Source organism: Somniosus microcephalus, chromosome 16, assembly GCF_052327205.1.
Source record: "Somniosus microcephalus isolate GS21.2 chromosome 16, FLI_Smic_1.0, whole genome shotgun sequence".
Classification (NCBI taxonomy): domain Eukaryota; kingdom Metazoa; phylum Chordata; class Chondrichthyes; order Squaliformes; family Somniosidae; genus Somniosus; species Somniosus microcephalus.
In genome coordinates, this window is record NC_141002.1 from 61,427,596 (window position 1) to 61,446,191 (window position 18,596).

The 18,596-nt window shown below is 51.2% G+C and overlaps 1 pseudogene; it reads left to right on the forward strand.

Moving 5' to 3' along the window:
• Positions 1 to 9,844: 9,844 nt before the first annotated feature.
• On the forward strand, positions 9,845 to 11,369 carry LOC147106225 (uncharacterized; annotated as a pseudogene).
• Positions 11,370 to 18,596: the final 7,227 nt, after the last annotated feature.

Here is an 18,596-nt window from a genome sequence, read left to right on the forward strand (position 1 = left end):
CCATGGAAGTTCTATCTCATGATAGCACAATATTAACCAATCCCTTTCCATTTCATTTGGTGCACACTAAAATGCATTTGATTCATTTTCATTCATTTTTAGAGGAAACAATTCTCTATGTAGCGTATGCATTATTTTAATATTTTTATGCTTCAGACTGAATAAAATCATACATAGAACATGAATTGTACAGTTCCTAGCCACAAAATCTATGGTGTGTCATTACTGGCTATTTTGTTCTTGCTTTTTAGTGGGATATATTTCTTCTGGATTCTATTGATCACCATTTTAAATGTTTCCCACTGCTGTTCTATTTCTATCTTTGTCAGTAGATTCTTTCTGTTTACTTTCCCTAGTTCCATTCTCATCCCCTTAACATCAGATGTTTCCAATTTACTTTGGTCTTTGTCTTACTTATGTCTGTCTCAATCTTTATCTTCAACCTCATTATGCAGTGAGCGCTATTGCCTAGATGTTCCTTGAATGTCTAATTCAAGTTAGTTCCTGGGCTGGCAGCACCCTAGGGAGCTCTTTTGCTGTGCAACTCTATCTTCTTGGCCTTTTGGCTAAGATCAAGTGTTAACTGCTTGATTCTAATGCTAATTGACCTTGAGTCGCGATACTGGTTTTTCTGGTTTGGCTGCATTTTCATGCTGGCTTCGGCCTAGATCCAATCAGAGCAGAGCGATCTGCATAGATGGCATCAGACGGAGCAGCGAGCGAGGGAACCTGAGAAAAGAGCTATCGGGAGCAGAGACCGGGGCCAACGAAGGAGGAGCGATTTCGGGAGTCCGGAGTGGAGAGCGACCGGCAGGGCAAGGTGTCGGCCGCCCGAGGGGGGAGCTTGAGAGCCTGGAGTGAAGAGCGAGCAGCAGACGAGGGGGCGGCCAATGAAGGAGCGAGCTCGGGACTCCGGAGCGGAGAGCGATTGGCAGGCGTGACGGCGGCCAATGAAGAAGCGAGCCCGGGAGTCCAGGGCGGAGAGCAATTGGCAGGCGAGACGGGGGCCAAGCGAGCTCGGCAGCCCGGGGCGGAGAGCGATCGGCAGGCGCGACGGCGGCCAACGGAACAGCGAGCTCGAGAGCCTGGAGCGAAGGGTGACCTGCAAGCGAGATTGCAGCAAACCGAGGAGCGAGACAGGGAGTCCGGAACACTGTCCGAGTCACAGTGAAGAAGGTGGAGGGACAGTCGCCGATTGATCGCTCCCTTTTCGTGAAGAGGATCTTGACTGGATGCTGCGGATTCCAAGTTGCGGACATCTTCGCTCTGCAGGATTTCCCCAGTAGTGGATATTTCGATGTGACGTTCAGGAACATCGCGGCATGCCTGAAATTTCTGCAGGCAGTCAAGGAAAAGGGGAGTGAAGCGTTGCTTTCAGTTATGACTGCCGAGCCTCTATTCACTCTCCCAACACAAAGAAACCGGATTGTCACTGTACACCCCGCACATCCCTGTTGTCAATGTGCTAAAGTTCCTCGGCAGATACGTCGACAGCGTCGGGAACAGTGTTGACATCAATGACCTGTTTGGGATCTGGACCAGCAAACGCCAGATCAAAGTAACCCTGAAAGTGGATGCCAAAGGAGCCATCCAGCACCTCCCCTCCAGCTTTGCCATCGGTGGAAGCCGGGGCTACATGGTGTACGCGGGACAACCCAGGGTGTGTCGAACCTGTGGGAGATCCGGGCACGTGGCGGCGACCTGCACTGTCCCCATCTGTCGGATCTGCAAGCAGGAACGCCACCAGACGAAGGACTGTAAGGAGAGCAAGTGCTGCAACTTGTGCAGGGAGACAGGCCATCTCTACAAGGCCTGCCCAAAGCGCAGCAGCAGCTATGCACAGGCAATTAAAGGACCTGTCAACAAGGCTGCCTCAAAGGAGACCAACACCGCTCCCACCGCAGAGGCCCTCACTGGAAACGACCAAACCCCGGCAACCAGCACTCAGCCTCCTCCCCAACAGTCAGAGCCGATGGAAGAGGAGGCAGCAGGGGAACAACCGGGAGAATGGCAGGAGGTCAAATGAAAGACCAAAAAAAAAAGCCTCCCCCAAAGAACAAGAGAGATGCTGCCAAAGCCCAGGCCTGTGGAAAAAAGGCGGCACCCGTTGTTAAGTCCGTGAATGATTGAGACACGGACTAGCAGGAGAGAAACAAAGAGATCTTTACTGGTGGAAGGCATAAACGAAAACTAACCAACAGAGGCTCTCTAGTGCCTTTTATACAGGGGTGGTCACTGCCGGTACTGCAGTCTGAGACCAGTTATTCTCTTAAAGGTACATACACAACAATTCCTCCCCTTTTAGATAAACAGTACATAACATTCATTTAACAACTAATAACGAATTACAATCACAATTACTGTTGCTAGATACATTGGTTAAGTTTAAGCAATTATAAGTTCAGTCTTTGAGGAGGCTTCCTGATTCTGTCTGGATAACGCCTCTTTGGAGTATCAGGTTCTTCTGGCAATGTTGAGTCGGAATCAATGTCGTTGTTTGGTTCATCTGCTTCCAATATTACCGGTTCTGCGGTAGCTGCAATTGGAACGTCGATTTCATTACCAGGTGTATCAGATCGTGGTGTGGAGTTGACGTTTTCCAGTGACTCTAGAATCTGGTCAGCATGGCATCTTACAATGCTCTCCCCAACGTCCACGGTATACATGAGAGGTCCTTGTCGTGTACAAATCGTTCCTGGCTGCCATTTCTCAGTGCGGTAGTCCCGGGCCAAAACTGGTTGACCTATCTTAAAACTCCTGGTCGGCCTTTCATTCATATTCTTAAACTGCCTGTTCTCCACATCTCTTCGGACGTTTGGCTTAACCAAATCCAAGCGGCATCGTAGTCTTCGATTGAAGAACATCATGGCTGGAGTTTGGTTGGTAACCGCATGTGTCGCATTCCGGTAGGCAAACAAGAAGTTGTCCACCTTGTGTTGTAGGGGTATATCTTCATTACACATTGCCTTGATAGCCTTCTTGAATGTTTGGACAAACCTCTCGGCCAATCCATTAGTGGCTGGATGATATGGGGCAGATGTGTAATGCTTAACACCATTGTTCTTTAAGAACCTCCGGAACTCTTCAGACACAAACTGTGGTCCATTGTCAGAGCAAATCTGTTCAGGCAGCCCATTCCTGGCGAATATGGTTCGTAAAACTGCGATAGTTTTTTCCGTGGTGGTTGAGGACATTTTTATTACCTCTGGCCACTTTGAATGTGCATCCACCGCAATTAAAAACATCGAGTCCATGAAGGGACCAGCAAAATCAATGTGCACCCTTTGCTATGGAGATGAGGGCCACTCCCATGGATGCAGAGGAGCTTGCGGTGGGGCGTTTTGGACCTTCTGGCATCCTGCACAGCTCTTGGTCATCTCTTCGATTTCTCTATCGATTCCCGGCCACCACACAAACGCTCTGGCTAAGCTCTTCATTTTTACCCCACCCAGATGACCCTCATGAAGCTCATTTAGCACTCTGTCAACTTAGGTGGAATTACTACTCTGGATCCACACATCAAGGTTCCTCTGCACACTGACAGCTGTTCTCTTCTTGGCGAAAATGCTGGCAGCAGTGGTTCGCCATGTGCTGGCCATCCCTTCACCGTTAAATCATAGACCCGTGATAGTGTCGGGTCATTCCGTGTTTCCTTTTCTATGTTTGCATTCGTCACAGGGAGACATTCGACTATGGTCGAGTGGAATAACTCCATTGGATCCACTGCAAGGTCTTCTTCTTCCACCGTCGGCAACGGTAGACGTGACAATCCATCAGCATTTCCATGCTGTTTAGTTCCCCTGTACTCAATGTCATATTGGTGTGCCCCTAGGAAAAGGGACCATCTCTGCAGCCGTTGTGCTGTCATTATCGGTACGCCCTTCTGAGGGTTGAAAATGGAGACAAGAGGTTGATGATCGGTTAGTAGAGTAAATTTTTGACTGTGCAGATAGTGATTGAACTTCTTCACACCCCACACTAGGCTGAGGGCCTCTCTGTCAATCTGGGCGTAGTTACGCTCGGCAGAAGTTAACGAGCATGACGCAAAAGCTATCGGCCTCTCCAAACCATCAAGGAATTTATGTGACAGTACCGCCCCAATGCCGTAGGGAGACGCATCACACGCCAGCCTGATTGGCAGTGCTGGGTTGTAGTGAGCCAATACTTCCTTCGAAGTGATTAAGTCCTTACTCTTCTGAAAAGCATGTTTACAATCATCGCTCCATTTCCATGCTACCCCCGTTCGTAGCAGGGCGTTCAGTGGATGCAGAATTGTCGACAAATTCGGCAAAAACTTATGATAGTAATTCACCAACCTGAGGAATGACCTCAGTTGCGACACATTTTCAGGCGCTGGGCCTTAACAGCCGCTTCAATTTTGTCAGGGGACTTATGTAACCCCTCTTCATCAATCACGTGGCCACAATACGATATCTGTTTCTTAAAAAATTCGCACTTGGGGCGGTTGGCTCGCAGCCCATGTTCCCGTAGTCTAGTGAGCACCTGTTCTAGGTCGTTAAGGTGTTCACTGTCATCTTCACCTGTTACAAGGATGTCGTCTAAGTAACACTGAGTCCCCGGAATCCCTTGCAGGACTTGTTCCATCGCTCTTTGCCATATCGCCGGAGCCGATGCTACTCCGAATACCAATCGATGATACTGGTAAAGACCTTTGTGAGTGTTTATCGTGAGATACTTCCTAGAGGACTCTTCAACCTCCATCTGCAAATATGCTTGTGCTCGGTCAATTTTTGTAAAATGCTTCCCTCCAGACAGTGAGGCGAAGATGTCTTCTATCCTTGGAAGAGGATATTGTACTGTGTGAAGGACAGGGTTCACCGTCACCTTGAAATCCCCACAGATGCGAATCTTCCTTGGCTCTCCGGACTTATTGCTTAACGTTTTCTTCATGACAGGAACGATGGGTGTCGCCCACTCGCTCCAGTCGACCTTAGACAACATGCCCGCCTTCTCCAGATTCTCCAGCTCTGCCTCGACGGCTGGATGAATTGCATATGGTACCGGTCTCGCTTTGAAAAACTTGGGAACTGCATTCTCTTCTATTTTTAACGAGGCAGTTACGCCTTTAAGCGTGCCCAGTTCTTGTTGAAATACCTCTTTGGCGTTAGCTAAGATTGTTGACAATCGTCCAGGAGTGACGTCTTCATCTTTTTTACCGTCCACCATCATTGCATGAATGGAATGCCAATCTAAGTTTATCTTCCTGATCCATTCCCATCCCAATAACGGTGGTTCACCATTTGGCAGTATGTAGAGATACAATTTCCGTATTTTCTTGCCATTGTATTCGACAGGCACCCTTATTTTTCCTCTGGGGTATACTTTTTGCCCCGTATACGTCGTCAAGACGATGGATGTCTCTCTCAAGGGTATGTGTGAAAATAGCCGCTCATAGTCTCGTCGATTCATGACGGTTAGCGCTGATCCTGTATCCAATTCCATTTTAACTTGGGACCCTGCTATCGTGAGGGTGACCCAAATGGTTCAGTGATCCTCTTTTGTGATTACATTGTGAAGTTTGAGACAGCTTAATCTCCTGTTCTCGGATTCACTATCGCTCATCTGGTCTTCGGAACTACTGTCCGTCATCTTTTGTACTTTCTTGTACGGTTCCTTAGTAGCCTTTTTGTTGTCGCTGGTCTTCTTCCCAGACCTACAAACTCGTGCAATGTGTCCAATCTTCCCGCATTGTCTGCATATTTTGTCTTTGGACCAGCAGTCCTTCTGGTCATGGTTTGTTCTGCCGCAGCGATAACATTTTGCAAATCCCCGTGTCATTTCATGGGTGCTGTATTCCTGTGGTTTTTGTTGAATTTCTGCAGCTCCCCTGGCTGCTGCTTCATACGATACTGCCACGCTGAAAGCCTTATCTAGCGTCAGCTCTTTTTCTGCGAGTAACCTCTTCTGTGTTCCTTCACTCAGGAGTCCACAGACAAATTTGTCCCGTAGGGTATCTGCCAGTCCTGCTCCGAACTGGCAGTGCTTTGATAGCTTGCGTAGTTCCGTAAGATACTCAGCATTGCTCTCATCTTTGTGCTGAGTTCTCCTGTGGAATTTAAATCTTTCTGCTATCAACAACGGGGCAGGGTTTAAGTGCTCCTGTAGAACAGCAACAATTTCGTTAAAACGCTTCGCCTTCGGTTTGGCTGGAGTAATCAGATCCCGCAATAGGCCGTACGTTCTAGCGCCCATTACGTTTAGCAATATTGATGCCTTTTTCCCCTCTGCTATTTCATTTGCCTCGAAATATACCTCGACTCTTTCCACATACGTGGTCCAGTCCTCTAATGTATTATGAAAAGCAGTGATACAGCCAGTCTTCGGCATCTTGCAAATCTAAAATGGCGCCTCCCGCGCTTTGCCTTCTTCTCCGATTTAACAAAATGGCGCCTCCCGCGCTTTTCCTTCTTCCCCGCTGTTGTTAGCGCTGCTTTCCACGGTTTCCTGCGCGTTAAATATTAATTCGTTTTCTTTTATTATCTTCCCGTCGTGGAGCGGACCCTCTGGGACACTTCCCTCCCTCTTCTGAGGTCCGAACGCTGCCCAGCTTCGAAACACCGGCCACGCCCTGTATGCTCCACCCTCTCTCTCTCTCCTTGCTTCCCGACTCGCTGCCCGGCCCCGTTGCAGCCCAGGAAGGATCAGAGCACTACCTGCCACCAGCCCGATTAGCTGGGAAACCACGGACCGAGGAACCCAGCCTGGCTCTGGACAGTCTCTCCTGCAAGTTTTGAAATCGATGATTGATGGTCGACGCCCGTTTCTCGGGTTTCAATGGCCTATTTTTTTTTTTCTTCTTTCTTCTGGCTCCGACCTTCAACACGTCGTCGGAGCTGCTGCTGAGTTGCAGGTAAGTTCGTTTCTAACTCGTCGCCAGTGTTAAGTCCGTGAATGATTGAGACACGGACTAGCAGGAGAGAAACAAAGAGATCTTTACTGGTGAAAGGCATAAACGAAAACTAACCAACAGAGGCTCTCTAGCGCCTTTTATACAGGGGTGGTCACTGCCGGTACTGCAGTCTGAGACCAGTTATTCTCTTAAAGGTACATACACAACACCCGTCCCAAACGGGCAACAGCAGCAGCTCCTCATCTGATGAGGAAGGGCAAGAAAAGAACAGCCACCACCAACAGAAAAAGCGGCCAAGCGCAAGGAAAGAGGCAGAAACGACCACCACGCCCCAGAACACCGGAGGCAACGAAGGGCACAATGCAGCCCAGCTCCAGACCACCGGGAGCAGCGGAGCGTCCACCACACCCCAGCTCCGGGAAACCGGGAGCAATGAAGCGACCGATGCACACCAGCTCCGGGAAACCGGGAACAACGATACCACAGGCGATAGGCTGAGGGAAGAACCACCCACGAATGAGGAAAACTTCTTCTCACCGCCGTCATCCCCCCGTCGGCACAGCAACCCCTCAAGAGACCAGGTCGGGTTCCTCAGCCCAGGGCAAGTACAGTCTTTCTTTGACATCGTGGACATGCAGGTACAGCCCCAAGGGCTGGAAACAGCATAAAGGACTGCTTGTTAAAATGGGACTTGAACCCTATTTAAATTTTAAAATGGGTTTAAAAATTGCAAGCATAAAGGTGCGTAGCATCAAAAGCACTACGCGATGCGTTTCCACCTTGGGGTACCTTGCCAAGGTCAAGGCCGACCTGTTGTTCCTGCAGGAGTGCGGCCTACCGCACTTCAGCAACTACAGGCAGTGGTCGCGATGGTGGTCCCACGGCCAATCGATCTGGTCAGGAGGCAATGATTGCCGGGCCTCCGGCCTGGGTATTCTGCTGCGGGGAGGCGACTTCACCATCACCGAAGTTAAGGAGGTGGTGGGGGGCCGCCTCCTCATAGCAGACGTGTTGTACAAGAACGCCCCGCTCAGGCTGATCAACGTGTACGCCCCGGCTCTCAAGAACGAGCGGCTGGCCGTTTTCCAGCAGCTGCCGCTGCTGTTGGCGACGTCCAGGCCGGTTATTCTGGGCGGAGACTTCAACTGTATCATCGATGCGGCTGGACGATCCAGCAGAGCCGACAACAAACTGGACGCCACGTCCAGACTCCTGATGGAAGCAGTAAAAGATGCCAAGCTACACGACATCTTCAGCAACCCAGCAGACGGCGCGTCGCGCAGATACACCTGGTCCAGACCAGACGGGTCCGTCCGTTCCAGGATAGACTTCCTGTTTGTGTCCCAAGCACTCATGGTCAGATCCACCGATGCCACGCCGGTGTTCTTCTCTGACCACTGCCTCTTACTGGCCGACTGTCACCCACAGGAAGACCAGAAAGTTGGCAGAGGGATATGGAAGCTGAACGTCAAACTGTTGACCCCAGAAAACGTTGAGGAACTCAAAAGGGATTACAAAGGTTGGAGAACCGTGAAACCCCTCTTTGATTCCCCGGCACACTGGTGGGAAATGATCAAGACGAACATCAAGAGGTTCTTCATCCTCAAAGGTGTTCCGAAGGCGAGAGAAAGACAGAGGGAAATGTCCCGACTCCAGAAAAGTATGCAAAATCTGCTCCTGCTGCAGTCGATGGGGGTCGATGTCGGGGAGGAACTCCAAGAGGTGAAGGGCCAGCAAGCCTCGCTCTATGCCTCAGAGTCCTCCAAGATCATCTTCTGCTCCAGAGTCCGCTCTGTGGAGCAGGATGAGACGTGCTCGCGTTTCTTCTTCCAAAAGGTACACAGAGGGAGCTCTGTGATCGACAGCCTGAAGGAAGAAGGCGGCTCTGTGACGTCTTCGCAGCCTGACATACGAAGGATCAGCAAATCCTTTTATGCCGGGCTGTACGACGCAAAGCCCACAGACAGCGCGGCCTCCCAGTCTTTCCTGTCGTCTATCTCGGAGGTGCTAGATGACAGCAAGCGGGAGTCTGGACCACCCGCTAACTCTGGATGAGCTGACAAAAGCCGTCCGGTCCTTCGAGACGAGTAAAACTCTCGGAAACGACGGCCTACCAATCGAGTTGTATTCGGCTCTGTGGGACTGGATGGGCCCAGACCTGCTGGAAGTGTATGGGGGTATGCTTCTGGCCGGCAACATGTCAGAATCGATGAGGAAAGGCATCATCACCCTCATCTACAAGCAGAAGGGGGAGAGGGAAGAAATCAGAAACTGGCGGCCCATTTCGCTGCTTAATGTGGACTACAAGATTCTGTCCAAGGCCATCGCCAACAGGGTCAAGTCTGCTCTGGAGCTGGTGATCCACCTGGATCAGACCTGCGCCGTACCAGGCAGGAAGATCTCTGATAGTCTCGCGCTACTCAGAGATACGATCGCCTACGTGCGGGACAGGAGGGTGGACACCTGCTTAATCAGCTTGGACCAGGAGAAGGCTTTCGACAGAATATCGCACACGTACATGATGGACGTGCTCTCCAAAATGGGGTTTGGGGAGGGAATCCGCAATTGGATCCAACTGCTCTACACAGACATCAGTAGCGCAGTTCTAATCAACGGGTGGGAATCAGAAAGCTTCCCGATCAAATCTGGAGTCAGGCAGGGCTGTCCTCTCTCCTCTGTCTTGTTCGTGTGTTGTATCGAACCCTTTGCCGAGTCCATCAGGAGGGATTCAAGCATAAGAGGGGTGACGATCCCATGCAGCGGAGGCACTCAGGTTAAGGCTTCCCTGTACATGGACGACGTCGCTGTCTTTTGCTCGGACCCGCTGTCGGTCCGCAGACTGCTGAGCATCTGTGACCAGTTTGAACTGGCCTCGGGAGCTAAAGTAAATCGCAGCAAAAGTGAGGCCATGTTCTTTGGGAACTGGGCCGATCGATCCTTTGTCCCCTTCACCATCAGGTCAGATTACCTGAAGGTGCTGGGAATATGGTTCGGAGCGGCCGGGGCATGCACCAAAAACTGGGAGGAGCGTATCTCCAAGGTATGACAGAAACTGGGAATGTGGGAGCAGCGCTCCCTGTTGATCGTGGGCAAGAACCTGGTCATCAGGTGCGAGGTGCTGTCGGTGTTGCTGTACGTGGCGCAGGTGTGGCCTATACCCTGACCCTGTGCCGCCGCAGTCACCCGAGCCATCTTCCACTTTATCTGGAGATCGAAAATGGACCATGTCCGGAGGGACACGATGTACAAATCTCCAGAGAAAGGGGGAAAGAACGAACCCAACGTCGCCCTCATCCTGATGGCCACCTTTGTGTGCAGCTGCATCAAACTGTGCACAGACCCTCGGTACGCAAACACCAAGTGTCACTACGTGCTGAGGTTCTACCTGTCCCCGGTGTTGCAAAGGATGGGTCTGGCTATGCTGCCACGGAACGCTCCATCCAGTTGGACCGTGCCGGACCACCTGTCCTTCATGGAAAAGTTTTTCACGGCAAACACCTTCGACCACAAGGCCGTCAAGCAGTGGTCAGCATTAACGTCCTCGAGACCCTACGGGAAAAGGAGATGGTGGATCCTCTCAGATGGTTCCCCAAGCAGACTGTCAAAGTCATTTGGCAGAATGCCTCATCGCCAGAACTCACAAACAAGCACCAAGACGTAGCTTGGCTGGTGGTGAGAAGGGCCCTCCCTGTCAGACCCTTCATGCACTCCCGACGTCTCTGCTCCACCTCACGCTGTCCGTGAGGAGACTGCGCTTGGGACGAGACCGTCATCCATCTCCTTCTGGAATGTGCCTTTGCAAAGAAGGTCTGGAAAGAGATGCAGTGGTCTTTGTCGAGGTTCATCCCGAGCAGCTCCGTAACACAGGACTCTGTGCTCTACGGACTGTTCCCAGGGACGCACACCGAGACAAACATCAACTGCTGCTGGCAGATCATCAACTCGGTGAAAGACGCCCTTTGGTCTGCCCGAAACTTGCTGGTCTTCCAGAGCAAGGAGTTGTCCACGACCGAGTGTTGCAGACTGGCACATTCCAAGGTCCAGGAGTACGTGCTGAGAGACGCGCTAAAGGTTGGTGCCGCCGCCGCAAAGGCACGATGAGGAAGGGCCACAGTTTAAGGCCCTCCCGCCAGTGTACACCGAGGGGCTGAAACCAGTAGAAAACCACCCCTCGGGCCGTATGATGTACAAGTGTGTTAATTGTAAAGCACTTGTAACCTGTTGATGTAAATAGAGTACCATGTACTTCATTCATCTGTACTATGCCATATGTAATATGATTGGTGGATTGTAATGTAATGTATCTTGACAAGTATTGGAATGTATCTTGGCCTCCTCGGGCTGTATGACTTATAAAATATGTAATGAAAATGCACCTGTTTGTGTAAAGAGATGACCATGTACTGCTTTCATCTGTAATATGATTTGTGGAGTGCATTGTAACGTATTGCAACAAGCTTTGATATATGTAATGATAAATGTAATGTAATTTGTAAATTGAGTGCCATGTGCTGAAGTTAATTTGTACTGTACCAGACGTGGACTGTATTGTCATGTACATGAACAAAGATTTTTATGAATAAAGTATATATTTTTGGAAAAAAACCCTCTATCTTTGGCCATCCTTTGCCATCCTTTGCCCTTTCTCCCCCAATCTCCTCGCTTCCACTGTTTAGGTTCCCCTGGTGCTAATAGTGGGTGCATTTTAGTCCTAGCTACCAGTTAACTGCTAGTTTAAAGTTACCTGGGCCAACGGGCCACTGCCCATCCCCCAGCCATGCCTGCTCTTTGTTTTACTCAGTGAACACTGAATCTTTGCTCAAATTTGGCTTCCAAATTCCTGGACTTCTCTGGGCATCAGCGTTACGCTCTGGACTACACTGGGCTACACCTTAAGACTCAGCTGTGGTTTCTCTGTTATGCTGTTACTGAGCTTTAGCTGCAGTCTGGATCCTGTCTAGAAATTCTCTCCTAGGCCAAAGTCCATTTCTCCGCCACCGTTGGAACTTGCGGTGAACTCCAACTTCGCCACCCCTTTTCTGCTGCAATATCGGTCCTGGACACCTCCTGGCTCTTCAATCCTACGGAAATATCTCCAGCAGTGCGGCCTCTGATACGCTACCCTTCAAATAGCTTCTGGACTCACTCGCCCTTCACACATGTCTCTGAGCCTGGACATCAGCTTGTCGATACTCCAAACTGACTCCATCCTACCTACATCAACAGTATCCCCCCATGGGACGTTTGAGTTTAACTCTGGACTCCCTCCTATTGTCTCCTCTCTATTCCCCGTATACTACCAGAATATATGTATCTAACCAGGCCTATGTAACCCGAGTTTCCCTGTGTCCATTCGTGTGCGCGTTTTGGCTGCCGCACTGGACCCGAGCCCATCACTTCTTTTTCCACTTTTTTCTCCCCCTTTTTTCTTCTTTTCTCTTTACCCCCCCCCCCACCCCCCTCTATCCTGTCATCATGCCTCCTTTCATTTCTCCCCTCTTGGGTACTCTGCCCTCCCAAATCCCTACCCCAACCTTTCGGCACTCCTCGACCTTCCTACTCTCCTGCCGCCGTCCTAGGTTTGACTCCCTCTTAGATAAGCTTACAGCTTCCCTCTGTGCCTCTCTTGGCATCCTCCAAAGGGCCCATCAAGGCACTCGTTGTTGTCTCTTTATGAACAGCAACCCCAACTGCCCCATCCTACTCTCTTGCCGATCTCCCCGCCCAGCACGCCCACTGGGGGCTAATCTTTCCTACCTCTTTCCCATCAGACTCAACCCTCCCAATGCCGCCCCTCTCCGCATCTCCCTCCAGAATGTCCGTTCACCTGTGAACGAGGCTGTTGCCATCCATGAGCTTATTGCGGATGATTGCACCGACATCATGGCCTTGACAGAAACCTGGCTGAGGGGTGATGACACCTTCCCCCTAAATGAAGCCTCCCCTCCTATACCTTCCACCACTTGCCCCGCTCAAACCGCCACGGTGGCGGTGTGGCTCTTATCATCAAATCACACCTTGGTCTGTCCCTCCTACTCCTCGGCAGCTTCTCCTCTTTTGAGCATCTCACCTTGTTCCATCCCTCTTGCCTCTCCTTTAAAATCCTTGTCCTCTACAGCCCACCCAAGTACCAAGCCAAACTGCTTTCCTCCCTCAGCCTCTGCACCGACCGTCTTTTCATCCTTGGTGATATCAACCTCCATCTCAACTCGTCATGCTCTCTCTTCTGTATTCACTGCCCTCCTATTCTTCCTTAATCTCCCCCTCCATATAATCTCCCCTACGCACGGCCACCACCTTGACCTTGCGATCTCACGTGGCCTTGGCACTCCCATCATGTCAATCACAAATAAGGTCATCTCTGCTCACTTCCTTGTATCGCTCTCCACCTACATCCCCCTTCCCCTTCCCAACCCCACTTCCTTCTGTGTCCGCCCCAGAACAAACTCACTCCCAAGTCACTTACAACTGCACTTTCAATTTCTCAACTGACTAGCCTTTGCCCCTCCATTCAGCATGACATTTCTGCTCAACCACACCCTCACCTCCACCTTTGATGCCCGAGTCCCCATTAAAGCCATTATTGTATCTCACCCTGGCCATTCCCCCATGTACAGCACTTATCTCTGCTACCTTAAGTCCAAGAGCCGCAGACTTGAACGTTTATGGCAGACAACTGGCTGAGTCATTCATCGCCAGCTCTGGCTGGGTCACATAAAGCACTATCGGGTCCTGCTCTCCTTGGCAAAAACTGCTCACTATTCCAGGATCATCCTGGAATTCAAATATATCCCCCTGCTTCTTTTCTCCACTACAAACTGTCTTCTTAAAACCTTCCCCTGCCTCCTAAATCCTCACCAACAACAAGTGCAAGGAGCTTGTGGACTTCTTTGTCACTGAGATTGAGACCATCCGTTCAGCTGCCTCTGCCGCTTCCCTCCCTTCCTCTAGCCCACCGGACCAAACTTCCCCTAAGGTTCCCCCCGCCCTAGCCCTTTTCTCAAATCTTTTCTCTAATTTGTCTCCTATCTCCCCTCATGTGCTCTCCGAGTTCATCTTGTCCATGAGACCCACCTCCTGCTCCCTTGAACCTATTCTTTTTTTTTATTCATTGATGGGATGTGGACGTTGCTGGCTAGGTCTGCATTTAGTGCCCATCCCTAATTGCCCTTGAGAAGATGGTGGTGAGCTGCCTTCTTGAACCGCTGCAGTCCATATGGTGTAGGTACACCCACAATGCTGTTAGGAAGGGAATTCCAGGATTTTGGCCCAGCGACAGTGAAGGAACGACGATACAGGTCCAGGTCAGGATGGTGTGTGACTTGGAGGGGAACTTGTAGGTGGTGATGTTCCCATGCGTCTGCTGCCCTTGTCCTTCTAAGTGGTAGAGGTCGCGGGTTTGGAAGGTGCTGTTGAAGGAGCTTTGGCGAGTTGCTGCAGTGCATCCTGTAGATGGTACACACTGCAGCCACAGTGCGCCGGTGGTGGAGGGAGTGAATGTTGAAGGTGGTGGATGGAGTGCCAATCAAGCGGGCTGCTTTATCCTGAATGGTGTCGAACTTCTTGTGTTGTTGGAGCTGCACTCATCCAGGCAAGTGGAGAGTATTCCATCACACTCCTGACTTGTGCCTTGTAGATGGTGGAAAGGCTTTGGGGGGTCAGGAGGTTCTCACCAAACTGCTGACCACCTAACTTCCCTTCCTGGCCCCTATGTTAGCTGATATTGTTAACGGTTCGCTCTCCTCAGGTACTGTCAACCTCCCTTTCAAATCTGCCATCATCACCCCTCTCCTCAAAAAAACAACCCTTGACCCCTTCTGTCCTGGCAAACGACCACCCCATTTCCAACCTCCCTTTCCTCTCCAAAGTCCGTGAATGTGCTGTCACCTCCCAAATCCGTGCCCATCTTTCCTGGAACTCCATGTTTGAATCCTTCCAATCAGGTTTCCGCCCCTGCCACAGTACTGAAATGGCTCCTATCAAATTCACAAATGACATCCTTTGTGACTTTGATAAAGGTAAACTATCTCTCCTTGTTTTTCTCAACCTGTTGGGAGCCTTTGACACAGTTGGCCACACCATCCTACTCCAACTCTCCTCTGTTGTCCAGCTTGGTGGGACTGCACTTGCCTGGTTCCATTCTTATCTATTCAGTTGTAGCCAGAGAATCGCCTGCAATAGCCTCTCTTCCTGCTCCCGCATTGTTACCTCTGACGACCCCCAAAGATTTATCCTTGGCCCCCTCCTATTTCTCATCTACAAGCTATCCCTCGGTGACATCATCCGAAAACACAACATCAGGTTCCACATGTACGCTGACGACACCCAGCTCTACCTCACCACCACCACTCCTTACCCTTCCCACTGTCTCTAAATTGTCAGACTGCTTACCGGCATGAGCAGAAATTTCCTCCAACTAAATATTGGGAAGACTGAAGCCATTCTCTTCGGTCTGTGCTACAAACTCCATTCTCTAGCCATTGACTCCATCCCTCTCCCTGGCATCTGTCTGAGGCTGAACCAGACCGTTCGCAACCTTGGTGTCATATTTGACCCCAAGATGAGCGTCCAACCACATATCCGCAGCATCCCCAAGACTGCCTACTTCCACCTCCGTAACATCGCCCGACTCCATCTGCTCAGCTCATCTGCTACTAAAACTCTCATCTGCTACTGAAACTCTTATCCATGCATCTGTTACCTCTAAACTTGACTATTCCAATGCGCTCCTGGCCGGCCTCTAATATTCCACCCTCCATAAACTTGAGGTCATCCAAAACTCTGCTGCCAATATCCTAACTCGCACAAAGTGCCGTTCACCCATCGCCCCTGTGCTCGCTGACCTACATTGGCTCCCGGTCCAGCAACACCTCAATTTTAATATTCTCATTCTTGTTTTCAAATCCCTCCATGGCCTCATCCCTCCCATCTCTGTAACCTTTTGGTCATCTGTCCTAATATCTCCTTATGTGGCTTGGTGTCAAATTTTGTTTGCTAACCTTCCTGTGACACACCTTGGGATGTTTTACTATGTTAAAGGCACTATATGAATGCAAGTTGTTGTTGTTGTACACTTACTTCTCTTATCTAGATCCAGCAGTGCTTCCTCTTATTGGGCTTTTTACATACTGGGTAAGAAAGGAGTCCTGCACATATTGTAAAATCTCCATTCCCTTTACCCTTTAAGAACATAAGAACATAAGAAATAGGAGTAGGAGTAGGAGTAGGATATACAGCCCTCGAGTCTGCTTCACCATTCAATAAGATCATGGCTGAACTTCTAAATCAACTCCACTTTCCCACCCTATCCCCATATCCCTTGATTCCCTTAGTGCCCAAATCCATCAATCTCAGTATCGTATATACTCATTGACTGAGCATCCACAGCCTTCTGGGGTAGGAAATTCCAAAGATTCACAATCCACTGAGTGAAGAAATTTCTCCCCATCTCAGTCCTTAATGGCTGACACCTTATCCTGAGACTATGATCCCTAGTTCTAGATTCTCCAGCCAGGGGAAACAGCCTCTCAGCATCTACCCTGTCAAGCCCTCTAAGAATTTTCTACGTTTTAATGAGATCATCTCTCATTCTTCTAAACTACAGAGAATATCGGCTCATTCTACTCAATCTCTCCTCATAGGCCAGCCCTCTCGTCCCAGGAATCAATCTAGTGAACCTTCGTTGCACCACCTCTAAGGCAAGTTTATCCTTCCTTAGGTAAGGAGATCAAAACTGTACACAGTACTCCAGGTGTAGTCTCACCAAAGCCCTATATAATTGCAGCAAGACTTCCTTACTCTTATACTGCAAACCCCTTGCAATAAAGGCTACCATACCATTTGCCTTCCTAATTGTTTGCTGTACCTGCATGCTAACTTTCTGTGATTCGTGTACAAGGAGACCCAAATCCCTCTGAATAACAACATTTGCTATTCTCTCACCATTTAAAAAAAAAATCTGCGCTTTGTTGAGATACCGCGGCAAACGTGGGAGTCGAGACCAGAGCTATTGAAAACACAACTGCTTTATTCCAACCACATGACAAAAAGGAACTAGAAAAGCCCGCGCATCCATTTAAATACTTCCCAGACAGGAAGTGCTCCCGGCAGCCTGTCCCTGTGGGAAACAAGTTGCTGGAGGAAAGGGCCCCCGGCTGGGTGCTTCTGCTTAGACTGTCTGTGCCGCCGTGAGCGGATTATGTCCAGTGGTGGCGTGTCGCCACAGAGCTCCCCCCAGAATCCGCTTAGGAGGAGTGGACGAGTCGTGACGGTGGTCTAATGGTTCTGCCGCAGCGGCTCTGAGTGGTCGCCGGTCTGGTTGGTTGGGTCGGGCGGTTCGCCGCCGGCTGTGCTGGCTTGCCGGGGGGACGGCCTCTAGTTGGAGGCTGGGCCACGGGGACCTGTTCCCCTGGTTCTGTGTGTGCTGGTTTGAGCCGGTCGATGGAGACTGTCTCGACCCTGTCGCCGAGTCGCAGCTTGAAGACCTTGTCCCCGGTTTGTAGTACCTCTTACGGACCGTCGTACGGGGGTCGCAGGGGCCCGCGGTGCGCGTCGTGTCGCACGAAGACGAAGCGCGCCTGCTGTAAATTTGGCGGGACGTGAGGTGCGAGTTCGCCGTGTCGGTTGACCGGAAGTGGGGTGAACTGCTGAGCGGAAGAGAAAGAGTCGAGCCGCTGCTGTTCGGCCGACCAAGGCTTGGTAGGCTCTGGAAGGAATTCGCCTGGGACGCGCAGCGGTTGTCCGTAGACTAACTCCGCTGCCGAGGACTGGAGGTCTTCCTTGACCGCGGTGCGTAGGCCGAGTAGCACCCACGGTAGGCGGTCAGTCCAGGTACTGTCCTGCAGGCCGGCGCGGAGTGAGGCCTTGAGTGACCTGTGGAAGCGTTCACAAAGTCCGTTGGCCTGCGGGTGGTACGCCGTGGTGCGGTGGAGCGTCACCCCGAGGTTGCGTGCTGTGGCCGTCCAGAGTTCGGAGGTGAACTGGGCGCCTCTGTCGGCGGTTATGTCGGCCGGTACGCCGAACCTCGCAACCCAGGTGTTAACGAACGCCCTGGTGATGTCGGCTGTGGTGGTGGAGGTCAGCGGCACTGCCTCAGGCCAGCGTGTGTAGCGGCCGACCATCGTGAGGAGATAAGTTTGGCCTTGCGATGGTGGCAGGGGACCGATGATGTCGACGTGTACGTGGTTGAAGCGGCGGCTGGGTACCTCGAAGTCTCCCAGGGGTGCTTTGGTGTGCAGCTGTACCTTAGCCCGTTGGCAGGCGAGGCAGGAGGTGGCCCAAGTCCGAACATCTCTGCTGAGGCCGCGCCAGACGAAGCGCTTGGAGAGGAGTTTGACGGATGCGCGGGAACCCGGGTGAGAGAGCCCGTGGAGCGCGTCGAAGACGCGGCGGCGCCAGGTCTCAGGGACGACCGGCCTGGGTTGGCCGAGTGAGACGTCGTACGTGACTGCCGTGGCTTCGGGCCCGTGCACGACCTTGGCTAGGCGTAGCCCTGGCAGGCTGGTAGCCGCCGAGAGGAGGTCTGGGTCCGTGAGCTGGGCCGCTGCTAGTTGTGCGTAGTCGACCGCGAGGTGATTCGCACAGACGGCGGGACGGGAAAGGCATTCGGCGACCACGTTGTCTCTACCGGAGACGTGCTGAATGTCCGTAGTAAACTCGGAGACGACCGCGAGCTGGCGTTGCTGCCTAGCGGACCAGGGTTCGGTGTGCTTGGCCATCGCGTATG